The 12049-nt window shown below is 45.6% G+C and overlaps 1 protein-coding gene across 8 annotated transcripts in view; it reads left to right on the top strand.

Moving 5' to 3' along the window:
• The window catches only part of GATAD2A (GATA zinc finger domain containing 2A), a 109955-nt gene that overhangs the window by 16557 nt on the left and 81349 nt on the right, over positions 1 to 12049 (top strand). Inside the window, exon 1 of one of the 8 annotated variants that reach the window (XM_015557735.1) lies at positions 6104 to 6126. The exons of the other annotated variants lie outside the window; for them this stretch is intronic. The gene's annotated coding sequence lies outside the window, so the exon portion shown is untranslated. Of the gene's footprint in view, positions 1 to 6103; positions 6127 to 12049 lie in introns of those variants that run through there. 8 annotated transcript variants of the gene reach the window in all.

Here is a 12049-nt window from a genome sequence, read left to right as displayed (position 1 = left end):
ATCCCGTGTCAGAATAAGAGTCCCCGCGCGCCCACGCCTGCAGGGCTGGCCCTCAACCCTCCCCCCCTCCGCTCTCGCCCTTCCTGCCTGACCCCCGGGACTTGCAGGATCCTTCCCCCTCTCTGCTTCAGCCTTTCACCGGGCCCTACTCTTTAAATTTGCCTCACCATCTCTAGGCAGTGGTTGTATTGAGTCCTTTTTTCCCTACCTGGAATGGGTCTGCATCAGTGACTAGACAGCAGCAGCTGTCCTTTTAAAGGGATTATTGCCAAGAATCGGAATTGATCACTTCAACAAGGAAGGGCTTATGGGCAGGGCCTCAGCCTAGAGCGTAACTTGATGTGTGAGCACACAGGGACCCAGAAATGAATGGGAACCCCTCCTTAGATAACTGAATGACAACCCTCGAGTGCATGTTTCTGCTCTACCCTGGTAATTTTTCAGGGATTGCTTGATTTTGTGTATCTGACCCAAGGTCTTTAGGTATGTAGTTCATCCTTATCTTAAAAGCTTTGGATTCTTTAGATCAAAGTCCTGGTGAGTCACTTGAGCCTTTTTCTCTGTTCCTCACCCTTTTAGTTCTTTAAGTTTTCTTGGAGTTCACAGTGCTTATTAAGTCTCTTTCTGTATGTCTGTTTCCCACAGTGACACCTTCTGGCTGTGGCAGCACAGAGAACCTGACCGATGGACAGACTTCTGTGCTTTTGCTTCAGTCTTGCTGATATTCTTTTTCTTCTTTCTTGTGGTAGCGGTTACAAATTTTCTTTTAAGTTAGATTATGTGAAATAATGTTTGCTGGCACCTGATCAGTATTAGTGTGATTCATATGGTAAGATCAGTAGCTTGTTAGACCTGACAGCAAGCTATGGGGAAGAGCTAATAGATAACACTAGCCCCCAGATTTGAGTGCCTACTGTATGCTGAGGTCAGTGTACAGACATATTCAGTACCCGTAACAATCTGATGAGGAGGTGGTAGTATAGTCCTCTCTCTACAGTTGAGGAAACTGAAGCTCCCTTGAGTGAGCTGGGCTTGAACTTGCTGTGTGGGGCGCCAGAACCCAGGAATGTTTTATTTGCAAATCCAGTGTGTGAGCATTTCCTGAGAGCTTCTAAAACACAAGTTCATTTACTTATCCAGGCTCCAGTGCACCCCTACTTGGAGATATGGGATGACTTGTTACACCATTTTAGTCATGCTTTGTCCTCAGTTACCAGCTGGTCTTTAAGGAGCTAAACGGAAGAGCCACCTCTTTGCATTCGCTTCCTCAGCTTCCAGCTCAGGAAAGGTGGCCCTTTTCTAAAGGAAGCAGTTTAGAATGAGAATTTTGAGAGTGATTTGCTAGACTCTCATCTCACTTACTCCCTCCCAGTCCTTTATCTTTCATCCTTTATTTTCCCCCCAAGATTCTGAAGCTAGTTTTTATAGAGGACTGTCTCTCATCTTGGTTGTTGTATAGAGAATGGATGCTTCTTTATTACTGATTTGGATGCATTATTATTTCCCCTCAGATGATATCATTTTTTTAAATGTCAAGTCATCTCTATTAATGCAGTATCAGTTGGGAGATCCTACATTCTTATATTTTGATAGTGAGGAAAGAAATAGTACTACTCTTGGTAGAAATCTGTAAGGATTTGTACCAAAAAGTCAACAACAAAATCTCTTGATTAGGGTTAGTCTTTTTAAAAATTTTTTTATAATTTTTCTTTTTTTTTTAGAATAAGGAACATCTAAAAAGAAAAAATAAGGAACATCTTTTGAGTAATAAAACAATTTTCAGCCCTAGCTGGTTTTGGCTCAGTGGATAGAGTGTCGGCCTTCGGACTGAAGGGTCCCAGGTTCGATTCCAGCCAACGGCACGTGCCTGGGTTGCAGGCTCGATCCCCAGTGGGGGGCATGCAGGAGGCAGCCAATCAATGATTCTCTCTCATCATTGATGTTTCTGTCTCTCTCTCCCTCTCCCTTCCTCTCTGAAATCAATAAAGAAATATATATATATATTTTAAATAATATATTTAGCTCCTCTCACTTGTTTTGCATCATTTTGTGAATTTCTGGCATTGCAAGTAGTGATTTCTGGGTTGACTTATTCAATAAATATTGGAGTGTGTACTCTTTTCCAGCACTGTGCTAAGAATCCTTGCTTAGTGGAGTTTATGGTGAGATTAGCGGGAGAGGAATCATAATTAATCTCATGAATGTGGGGAAACTTACAAGGGCCAAGGAGAAGACTCCATGATCTGGTGAACAAGAGTCGAAGGGTCCTTTTTTCAACTGGAATCAGGACAAGAAGGAGCTAATAAGTAGGTGAAGAGAAAAAGGGAGAGCATTTCTGTCAGGGGGACTGAAGGAAGATTGTGTGATTGAAGCAGAGAGAAAGAGTTTGAGAGACACATACATATACACACACACACACACACATACACACACACGTACACGTGAGGGAGATGGGATGGGCAGCCTTGGGGCTGAGTGGGTCTGGGCTTTACCTTGAGACTAGTGAAACCTCATTGAAGAGGATAAGGAGGGACCGAAGGGCCATGTGGTACGGTGAGTCTCACAACCAGGACCTCATTGGGCCTTAAGTAGCAGACAACTGAAGGATGCTCCTGAATGACATGAGTGGGAAGGTAACAAAACCATTATGAAAGTTGGCATTTTTCTTGGGAGAAAATTTAGAATGACTTGCAGGGTCTTGAATATATTAATTCTCAACAGAAACAAAAATGTAAATGACTTTGCCACTGAATTAAGTTAAGGATTTTCTTTGTGCTAACCTCTAAAAGAGGCAACTCGAGTGCTTTTCTGGAGAAATACCTGCTTGGACTTCAGGTGTTTCTGTGTCATCAATTGAAATGGCCAAGGCTATTTTCCATAGATGGTTTTCTCCCTGGTAATTGAGTTAATTTATGCTCGTTGTAGAAAACTAGGAAGATTATAAAACAGGCAAGTTATCCCGGGTAATAGAGCATCTCTGGGATTTCCTTGTTATATCGGGTCGGGAAGTGCAGCAGAACCAGAAGAACGAGTTGGCAGTGATATAGTTTGAGGCTTACAGAATTGTGTTGCCTGCTAATGTGGTTGATTGTTAGAATGGATGCTCTTGAGTTATCTGAACTCTTTTTAGGAGGTTAGACCATCTGGTCTTAGATTGCTATTCTTTGAGGTGTAATGGTACTTATTTTTATTTTATTTATTTATTTAAAAATACATTTTTATTGATTTCAGGGAGGAAGTGAGAGGGTGAGAGAGAGGTAGAAACATCAGTGATGAGAGAAAATCATTGATAGGCTGCCTTCTGTACACTTTCCACTGGGGATTGAGCCCACAAACTGGGCACGTGCCCTTGTCCTGAATTGAACCTGGGACCCTCCAGTTCACAGGCCAATGCTCTATCTACTGAACCAAACCAGCTAGGGCTTTATTTTATTTTATTTTATTTTATTTTTTGTTAATCCTTACCTGAGGATATTTTTTCTATTGATTTTCAGAGAGAGTGGAGGAAAAAGGAAGGGGAGGAGAGAAGTGAGAGAGAAACATCAATGTGAGAGAGACACATTGAATCTCTAGCTTCTTAACATGCTTCCTAACAACACATACCTTGGTTGCAAGTTCAATACTTGGCCCTGGTCAGGGCGCATGCCTTTGACCAGGAATCCAACTAGCAACACTTTGATGCACAGGCCAGTTCTCAAACCACTGAGTCACGCTGGCCAGGGCTAATGAAATTTATTTGTGCTAACTGCAAAGCTACATCTCTGACTTGAATTAGGAAGGCAGAGTGTTGAGAAGCTAGAAATTTAAAAAGACAGAGGACCTGAAGTGGTGGCAGCGAGGTGAAAGTAGTGAGTGTTCTTGGAAACAACCCTGCACACACATGGGTTCTGACAAATGTGATTCAAGGGTTTTTTCTTTGTTGTTTTTTTAAGTATACTAGAGGCCCAGTGCACAAAATACGTGCATGGGTGCGGTCCCTAGGCCTGGCCAGCTATTGAAGCGCGAGCGTCTGGTGTGGAAGGGCAGCACTTGGGCCCCCGTGTGTCCCCCTCTGCCTGAGTCACAGAGCACGAGTCCTCACGTGGAGATGTGGTGAGAGTGGCTGGACACCGTGGGCCTCTGGGCCGCCCAGTGGCGCTGCATGGAAGCCAGGCGGGCAACGTGCTCTCTCCTGGCTGGCCTCACACACCGACCAGCTCCTGTGACCAGCTCCTGTGCGAACCCAAACCCATGGGAAGCCTGACCCTCTGTGGTCCTGGTGGCTGTGGCCTGGCTCGCCTGGAAGAGGCTGCATAGGTGTGGGGTGGGCTCCTTGTGGACACCTGGCACCTGAGCGTGGGGGCTTCCCTTGGCGAGCCCTGCCCTCCCAGGTGGAGAGTAGCTGGGGGAGTGAGAGTGAGCTTGGCAGACACCCTGCATTCTCACTGCACCTTCATCCCTGTCACCCCTGCCCCCAGGTAGCTGGTGAGGTCGAAGCGCATCGCCCACGCCCACCATGTTCCGCCCTGTTCCCTGGTGGTCAGTGTACGTCATAGCGAGCGGTCAAACTCCCGCCAGAGGGGACAATTTGCATATTAGGCTTTATTATATAGGATATGATTTTTATTGATTTCAGAGAGGAAGGGAGAGGGAGAGAAATAGAAACATCAATGATGAGAGAATCATTGATCAGCTGCCTCCTGCACACCCCTCACTGGGGATCGAGCTGCAACCCTGGCATGTGCCCAGGAATTGAACTATGACCTCCTGGTTCAAAGGTCAACGCTGAACCACTGAGCCATGCTGGCTGGGCGATCCAGGACTTTTCAGTCAAGAGGAATGTCAAACCATGGGCTTATTGCCCTTCTCTCTTTCTAGACTGTATTTGTAACCTCTTTGATGAAAATGTAGGTTAGTTTTTCAAAAGACAAAGGAATCTAATAGAGTATCTGCAGGTAGCCTTTGGAAGTGACTGGGAATCCTTCAAAGTGGGGAAAAGGATCCTTGCAGCTTCTCAGTGCCCTGCACCCACTTTCTCCATCCTCATAAAGGTACCCCTGTTTCACAAGTGAATTTGTCAGGCACCTTGCTTTCCTGTTCTCCTGATACCCAATTCTTGGGATTATCTGAAAGGACGGAGACTTGATATCTGAGATACAGAAAAGCTAACATCTGAGATAGAAGGAACTGGCAGGGGGTGGCCAGTACCCCAAAGGGGATTCCCAGCAAGTTGAGGCAGGAGTTTGGGGGAATGTTTGAGGTTGTAGAACTTTATGGCTACTTAGTGCAACTGTAGCTGGGGTTCAGGAGGGGTCGGAAGCACTGGATTGGAGAGAAAGTCTCCACTTGTTTGAGGTTGAAGAATCCTTCTCCTGGTACTTCTGCAGCTCTCTCCAGAGCTGTCTTCACTTGACCTGCTTTGCTGATCAGATCTTTTGCTTCAACCTTCAAACTTAATTTAGCCTAAATGGGGTGATGCCTTTGAGCACACTTTAAAAAGTACTGCTGTGGCCAGTTTGGCTCAGTGGATAGAGCATTGGCCTGTGGACCCAAGGGTCCCGGGTTTGATTCAGGTCAAGGGCATGTACCTTGGTTGCAGGCTCCTTGTTGGGAGCCATTAGAAATATTGGCTTAGACAAAGCCATCTTAAAAACTATAAGTTTCTGGTTCCTTCGGAAACTCCTAATTACCAGAAACCACCTGTGTCTTGCAAATTGGCCAGGAGTTAAAAGATAACCTACCCTCACCCTAAGTACACAACTGCTAAATCTCCGCTGACAATCACACATCTCCACTGATAAGCACACAACCATCCTAAGGCTGCTAATTCACGCATCTCTGCTGAAAAGCACAGCCATCCGGAGTCTACTAAATCTCTAGTAATAGGTTACTGCCCATAGACCCCCTTTACCCACCCCCCGTCCCTAAAACAGTATATATTCTGCCGCTGTAAGAATAAAATTTGAGGCTTGATCAAAATCCTGTCTTGCCTCCATTCTTTCGTGTCCCTTGCTTGCCTCATTCTCCTAGGGTGTCTCTTGGTTCCCTCGTTGTTGTCCCGCAGGTCGTTGTTGTCCCGCAGGTCGGGACAGCTCCTCCCCAACCCAGGCCTTGTTCGGGGGTGGGTGCAGGAGGCAACCAATTGATGTGTTTTGCTCACAGCAGTATTTCTCTGTCTTTCCCTCTCTTCTACTCTGAAAATCAATGGAAAAATATCATCAGGTGAGGATAAAAAAGAAAAAGAAAAAAGTACTGCTTGTAATACAGTGGCCAACCAGGTCCTGGTGCCAGGGATACCTCTCATGAACAGTGCTGCCTGCTGTTTGCCAGGTGAGGCTTTGGGCCTCTTCCCAGGCAGCAAGTCCCTGTAGCAGCATACTAGGCTAGCCCTGGCTTTGCCTCAGAGAGGTTGGGTGTGAGCTTCGCTCAGCCACTTCTTAGTGATGTGACCTTGCTGAACCTTGTCCTCTCCCATTTCAAAAAAGGGGGTGGTATTGCCTACCTTGAATGGCCGAGTTGGGAGTGAGCTAATAAATGGAAGGGCTTAGCATAGTGCCTCGTGTGTGCACCTGCTCAAGAAATTGGAGTTTAGTAAGTGTATCATTATGACTAGAACAGATGAGGAAGAGAACACAAAAGCATTAAGGACCACTCTGTTTCTCTCATATGGAGCATCTTCAAACTCGTGGGACAAACTGTCACTGTCTGCTGTGTACCCCTTGGAGCCACAGCCTGTCCACCTTCAAGATGGAAGAAGGCATAGTCCCCTACAGAGGGTGACATTGCCAGTGTCATCTTGTTATTTTATAGCTGGGACTTGTCTCCAGCCTTTCTGATTTCAGACTTTGCATGTTTTTCCTGCTAGCCTCAGCGCTTCCCTAGAGATATACAGAATTGCTGGGTTTGTGGAGCTTTCCCAGGGGAAAGGAGGCAGTCCTTTCATGGCTCTGTGCTTGCTGAACCCCACTTCGGACTTTCAGAGACAGCTCCTCCATCTGTGACATGGGAAGATGTTTGCCGGGCATATCTGTCATGGGGTCTTGCCTTTGAGAACCAAGAGGGGCCCCTACATCTCTGGCTTTATCCCTGAGTGGATTCTCATCAGGGATGGGAAATGGGTTGCCTGATGGTGTATGCAGTGGCAAATGGGAGGTTCCTGCCTGCATCCTGTCGGGCTCTCTAGCTGGCTTGGGGAATGAACAGATTTGTCACTAACTACAGCTTACCACTCTTCAGCCTTGGGCGGGCCTCCTGGCCATCTGACCTCAGATGGGGACTGTGTCTACCACCTCATAGGAAGACTATGAGGGTAAGTAGTCGGGGATATCCAAAGCCCTTCTCCATTCACCTCTGAGACAAAATCCTTCTCTTCCCAAGTGACAACTACTCAGTGACCACACCTCAGTTATGCACAATGAAACAGATTTGAGGAGCTAGATTTTCTTCATAAAAAAGTCCTAACAACCTAACAATTTGGAGGTGTTGGAAGCTCATTGCAAGGAGGTCTTATCTAAAAAGTTGTCATATGCCCTAGCCGGTTTGGCTCAGTGGATGGAGTGTCGGCCTGCGGATTGAAGGGGCCCAGGTTCGATTCCGGTCAAGGGCATGTACCTTGGTTGCGGGCACATCCCCAGTAGGGGGTGTGCAGGGGGCAACTGATCAATGTTTCTCTTTCATTGATGATTCTAACTCTCTATCCCTCTCCCTTCCTCTCTGTAAAAAATCAATAAAATATATATTTAAAAAAGAATAGCCCTGACCGGTTTGGCTCAGTGGATAGAGCATCGGCCTGTGGACTGAAGGGTCCCGGGTTCAATTCCAGTCAAGGGCATGTACCTTGGTTGGCGGTGCATCCCCAGTGCGGGGTGTGCAGGAGGTGGCTGGTTGATGTTTCTCTCTCATCGATGTTTCTAACTCTCTATCCCTCTCCCTTCCTCTCTGTAAAAAATCAACAAAATGTATTTTTTTTTTAAAAAAAGAATAAATAAAAAGTTGTCATATTATCTCAAAGTAATGTGAAAAACCTCATGGTCTTAAACTTGCATATAATTCAGCATAACAACATTTCCTTCAGTTCTAATTGTTCTGTGCAATGAGACCTTGAGTCCGTGGCGTTAAACTCTACTCAACACATTCTTTTTAAACATTAAAAAAAATTGATTAGAGAGAGAAACATTGATTTGTTCCACTTAGTTATGCATTAATTGGTTGATTCTTAAATGTGCCCTGACTGAGGATTGAACCCACAATCTTGGCATATCAGGATGATGCTCTAGACCTATACCCACTGGAACCCTGGGAGATTCTAGGGTTTGATTAGTGTTTTCCTTAACACTTTTGTTTGAACTGACTGACCTCAGCAGTTTGTGGGTCATGGTCATCTGTCTCCCCAAACCTTTATAGTTCCTGTTACTGTTGAGGTGTGTGTGTTTTCCCCCGCCCCCTTCTTTCTAACCCAAGTGACAGTTCTAGATGCTGAATTTTGGGGAGGAGGTGGAGAGCGTCGGGTGTCAAGTGGTAAGGAGTTGCCTGGCCTGCTTTTGAAGTTTTCTTGGGTAAAGATACTAATGTACTGGATCTGGGTTGAAATGTAATTGTGGCCTTACTGCCAATTTGTATTTGTCAGGAAGGCTGTTAGAAATGTAACTATTTTTGGTCCTTGGGCAGTAACAACTTTAGGATTCACCTTGACTAGCTTGCTTCTGTGTGCAGTTATGCTGTGTGCCCATCATGCAGCACACAGACTTCATTCAAGATGAGTGGGGGAGTCCTTGATACACACCCTGGAAACTGAGGTTCTCGAGAGAAGTGGCCTTTCCCCTGATGACTTGCAGAAGGGAGGGGAGCATAGATAGTTCTCTGTTCCCTCCTGAAGCTGCCCTGGTCTGACCTGTCATCTTTTCTTCATGGATTGGTTAGTTTTGTTTTAGGATCCTCTTCCCTTTATTTGTGTAGGTCCATTGGCAGGTTTCCTTTTTGAGCCCAGGTCCTCATAGTGTGAGGAGGGGATGGGACACAGGGAGGAAGAACTTGGCTGCTTTTTTTTGGAATTGACTAGGTCATGGCTTTCCATTTTAAGAGCATAAAACTGCTTTTCCTGTCTATTAAAAAAAAAATAATGGCAGTTACTTGGATATCATCCTTCAGGTGATATGCTGGTGGCCATTTCAAAATCCTTAAAAGCAGGAGAGAGGGCTTTGTTGCTCTGCAAAGGATACTGGCTGATTCTAGAACAGTGCAACCTCCCTGCTAGAAAGTGTTTTCAGGAAGATTATTTGCTGTATATCCTTTATATCTATGGGAGTCTGTTCTGGCTGCTGGAGTGGTCTTTAAACCCTGTCAACAGGACTGATTAGAGGGGTTGAAAATGTTTTGTTTTGTTTGGAGGGATGGCTAGAGTTTCCAGGAGGCCCGTTGGTGAGTCAGGATCTCAGCTCAGGATTGAATGGAAGGCCTTTCCTGTTGCTGGAGCCATCATGCACCTGCTCACCCCCTCAGGGAGTGTGGAAGGGGTTCCTGTTACTTTCCAGAGATAATATTAAGTGACCCTGCCACAAAAGGCAACAGAAGTAAACAGGTCATTACCTGGGGTAGGAACTCGGCATTGGATGAACAGCTCAGAGACTCGCACTCAACTTCTGTGAAGTTTGAGATGGCAGGAGCTTGTTCATTTTGTTGCCTTGGTTAATTACAGAAGGGAAAAGGAAACAGATTGCTTAGAAAAATTAGGGTAACTTTGTTTTGTTTAACCAGCCTGCTGAGTCTGTGAACCACTGTTGTTTTTTTAAGTAATTTTAAAAAGTTAAAGCCCTGGCCCAGTAGCTCAGTTGGTTGGATTGTGGTCCTGATACAAACAAGGTTCCGGGATCTGTCCCAGCTTAGGTTACATACAAGAATCAACCAGTGAATGCATAAATAAGGGGAATAAATCAATGTTTCTCCTTTTCCCTCTCTTTCCAAAAAAAAAAAAAAGAAAAAGAAAGTTAACTGTTGACATTTAGAGCATAAGCTACTTTGGTCAGTACCCCATGGAGTGAAATGCAGTGCTGGCTTCTCATCACTACATGGTGAAATTACCAGAGCAGATGTGTTGCTGGTAGTGGGATTCTCTAATTCAGAGCTTCTTAGTCTGTAGGCTGGGATGGGAGTGGTGCAGAAATATCCTTGAAGCCAAGTGGCCCCAGTCCCTGAGCCTGTGAGTAGCCTTGTTTTACTCCATTGTGTCGTGCAAATACCATATGTGTTACATGCCATGCATGATGTGAGACAAATGGACATCTGATCTGTGTCTGTTCCCTGACCCATCCATCATCTCCTCCCACCCCCACTTTTCTGAGAAGACATAGGATTTTCTTGGACCTAGGGCAGTGGTCAGCAAACTCATTAGTCAACAGCCAAATATCAACAGTACAACGATTGAAATTTCTTTTGAGAGCCAAATTTTTTAAACTTAAACTATATAGGTAGGTACATTGTTATGAACTTAATTAGGGTAAGCCTAAGGCTTAGGAAGAGCCACACTCAAGGGGCCAAAGAGCTGCATGTGGCTCGCGAGCCGCAGTTTGCCGACCATGGACCTAAGGGATTTACTGCTCTTATGGAGAAGGTGCATGACACTGGACTAGACAGTTCATGGAAGGGTAAAGTTGGCAGATCACTCTTCCAGACACCAGATTTATAGAAAGTCTAGTCGGAAAGAAAGTTGCAGAATGCAGGTTGTTCTGATTATTGTTGATCTTAAATGGAAAGCTGTTTACACTTCATCCTAAAAGCATGGAAAGTCCTGACAGGTTTCTGGAGAGAAGACTGTCAACTTGAATGGGCCAGGGAAGCCAGTCAGGAAAAAAGGGCATTGATAAAAGGCAGGCATGAGCTAATACAGTCTTGAATTTGTCTGGCGAGGAATAAAAATAGGAACAGGTGCTGGAGACACTGTGTAGGTAGATTGAGTGGGGATTAATTGGATACCAGGGGATGAGGACAGGTCATCTGTGTGTTTTTGTGTTTTTTAATATATTTTTATTGATTTCAGAGAGGAAGGGAGAGGGAGCGAGAGATAGAAACATCAATGATGAGAGAGAATCACTGATCAGCTGCCTCCTGCATGCCCTACACTGGGGATTGAGCCCGCAATCCAGGCATGTGCCCTTGACCAGAATCAAACCCGGGACCCTTCAGTCCGCAGGCCGATGCTCTATCCACTAAGCCAAACTGGCTGGGGGCAGGTCATCTGTTTATTCAATAACTGGGGTAGCCTTCCTGCTTAAGCTGTTCTGTGCTTCTGGGGTCCAGTGATGGGTGAGATGGCCCGTTCCTGTCCTTGGGTATCTAAGGCCACGTGGAGAGATAATATAGGGTGCCCTGAGAGAGAGGGAGGGTGGGCAGGAACACATCTGAGAGGTGACGACTGAGTGATACAGAGCCCCTAGATTGTGGGCCTTTGATTTCAACGGTACTGAATTTGAGTAAAGGTGATGTGAGCTGGATTCTGGAGAGGGTGGTTCTAGGTTGTGTCTACTACTGCATGGAAAAAGGGGGTGTTGGTAAGGCAGCCCAGCTTGTGGCCCTGCATGGCCACTCACTGCTTCTCTGGGTTGGGAGCACGTAATGGTTGGAGGTGTGGAGGCCCTGTGTGATTGTCAGGACTCTTAGGGTATGTCTGTTAGGGGCATATCTGTGATCCTGCTGGATAGCTATGAGTTCTGGGGCCAGATGCAGAACTTGACCTGTCCTTGTATTATCTCCCCAAACTAAGTGCTTTGCATTAGGTGAGAGAGTAATAAATGATAGGTAGATGAGAGAATAAAATATCCAAGAGACTGCCCTAGCTGCTTTGGCTCAGTGAATAGAGCGTTGGCCTGCGGACTCAAGGGTCCCAGGTTCGATTCCGGTCAAGGGCATGTGCCTTGGTTGTAGGTACATCCCCAGTAGGTAGTGTGCAGGAGGCAGCTGATCGATGTTTCTCTCTCATCGATGTTTCTAACTCTCTATCCTTATCCCTTCCTCTCTGTAAAAAATCAATAAAGTATATAAAAAAAATAAAATAACAGAAATGGAAGGCAAATCCATC

Source organism: Myotis davidii, unplaced genomic scaffold, assembly GCF_000327345.1.
Source record: "Myotis davidii unplaced genomic scaffold, ASM32734v1 scaffold448, whole genome shotgun sequence".
In the NCBI taxonomy this organism is placed as follows: Eukaryota; Metazoa; Chordata; class Mammalia; order Chiroptera; family Vespertilionidae; genus Myotis; species Myotis davidii.
This window is presented reverse-complemented; position numbering and strand designations above follow the sequence as displayed.